Source organism: Terrapene carolina, unplaced genomic scaffold, assembly GCF_002925995.2.
Source record: "Terrapene carolina triunguis isolate 2854851 unplaced genomic scaffold, T_m_triunguis-2.0 Scaffold66, whole genome shotgun sequence".
NCBI classification, from domain to species: Eukaryota; Metazoa; Chordata; order Testudines; family Emydidae; genus Terrapene; species Terrapene triunguis.
Window position 1 is genome coordinate 59770305 of NW_020664417.1, and position 2369 is coordinate 59772673.

Sequence of the window (2369 nt, forward strand, 5' to 3'; positions counted from 1 at the left end):
CTCAGCACAGAGCCCCACAATTACACCACAACAAACGCTCAGCCAGGCACAACACACGAATGCACACAACGTACGCCTTTACTCGCACACTGCATGTAAATAGCAATACTCTTACACGCACATAACACACAAATAAACTCAGTTCACACATGAACGCACGCACATAACACAACATTCACTCCTCTGCGTGCAAACAACTTTCCGAGAAGCTGAAAAATATCAGCGTCGGTCCCTATTGTACTAGATGTAGTCCAGGAATTAACCACTTTCGAAACTAACTGCGAAACCCCTTCCTTCAATAGGGCTTCTTACACTGGTGACTTTTGCATGGGTCTAGCTATATCAATGTAGCTGTACTGGTGGTGCAAACCTTTAGTGTAAATGCACCGTGCTAGGAGATGCAGATACATCATGTCTCCACCCGCCTTCTCACCCCTCAGACAATTCCTCAGTTTTCCCTCAATACTTTCTTCACACGCACCCACTCCGTCTGATACATACACATAAACACGCAGTCAAAACACCTTCAGACTAATCAAGCTATTTTGTCTACAGGCTGAGAAAGAAGAGTTTGTTTGTCTTCTATTTTAGATGCTTTGGAGGCACTCAAATATGATAGATAGATAGATAGATAGATAGATAGATAGATAGATAGATAGACTCACTGTAGCGTATACCCACAAAAGCACTTGGGAATAGTTAAATGTAAGTTAAACGTTATAGTATGGTGAGATCTGGGGAGGTGAAAACCAACATAAAATTCATTTGCCTTGAGAAAAAATGTTATTGGTCACTATTTTTGTTGCTGTTTCTTGCTTTATATTATGGGGAGCTAGTCTGATAACTACTCCGGCGCAATGATACAGGTCAGAGGATAGTGACCCGCAGTAATGAGCCTAATGGATAAAATAAAAGCCCCATTTTCCTCTTTTAACCAAATCGACCACTGCATAGTGAAAAATCGACTCTGACGTGACATCCACTGCGGGATAATTTGAAGGCTTCCCCCCAAATAAAGCAATCAAAAAGAAATTCTCACTGGTATTAATATTTTATTCATCCCCATGTTATTGTGTTTAGCCTGCGGTAAAACAGATTCATAGAAGTGAGACATTATGGGCCTGACAAGCGTTTTCCCATGAATCGCTACTTCAATACAATGGCATTTTGTTTGCTGTTTTGTTTCACTGTCCTCTAACATTCTTCCTGACTTCCAGGGTGGAGGAAAAGATTCTCCTCTATGAATAGGGAAGAATAGGAAAGAAAAGTTTCTTTTAAACTTTCAGCCTTGTTTAATTCTGGTACTTGATAACATGTAAACCTTCCCCCCGCTTCGCACCATCCCTGACTTTCCTTTGTTTTGAGCTGTTTTTGCTTCTAGCATTACTTCTGTCCTTACTGAGTCAGTAATTTGGAGAGAAAGCTGCACACAGCTCTCTGTCTCTCGAGCCTGTATCAGTAAACAGCCAGGCAGGGCACTGTCCCCAGCTCGGGTTGGCTGGATTTGAATTTGTGATCTAGACAAAAGGTCTCTTTTGGAAAAAGGCTACTGGGGACTCTAATTCTATTTGTGCCGCTTGGAAATCAGAAGGGGTTTTTCCACACTTCATTTTGATTCGATTATTTCTTATAGATGGTTTCGCTCTCCCCTCACCAGACGCGTGGGGGAAGGCTGCTGAAGCAGTTGGCCTATAGTTGCAATAATCAAATTAACCATTTGCTACAACTTTTAGGGAGAGCAGCTCGCGTGCAGAAAGAACAACTCGAAACAAAACCCAGGGGCCGGAGCCTGTCCGCCTCGGAGAAGCCCAGCGTGACTTTCATCTGCAGAGGAGAATCAAAACATCCACAAAAGATTTTACACTGGAAAAAAACACACACACACAAAACCCACCTCCCATAAATAAAGCCGCAGAACGGAGATAATTGAGTCAAGTGCATTTGCTCAGCGGACCGTAGATCGGCTGGAAGATCCGCCCGTGTAATGACTGGGCATGAGGAGCTCACCCCCCTCCGAGGCAACACCGTTTGGCTTTGCAGGGCAAAGGGGCTGGCTGGGGGATTGAAGGACGAGAGGGACAGGCCACGGCTGGCACGATCGGGGACAGAGGTGGGAATGGGGGAACGGGCAGAGCTGGCCCGATGGGCAGGGGTGTGCAGTGAGTTAGGCACCGCTGAGAACCCCCGGGCTGGCAGGATCCAGGCGCTGGGCTGGCCAGCGCATGGCGGAAGCGGGAGGGGGAACGCTCCCTGGCGAGCAGGCCGAAGCCAGACGGGACTCGAGCACAGAGCTGGCGAGTCTGGATCCGGGAAGGGGAGGGGGCAGGATTGGGCCGAGGACAACATGCAAGGGAAGCGCCTTCCACAGC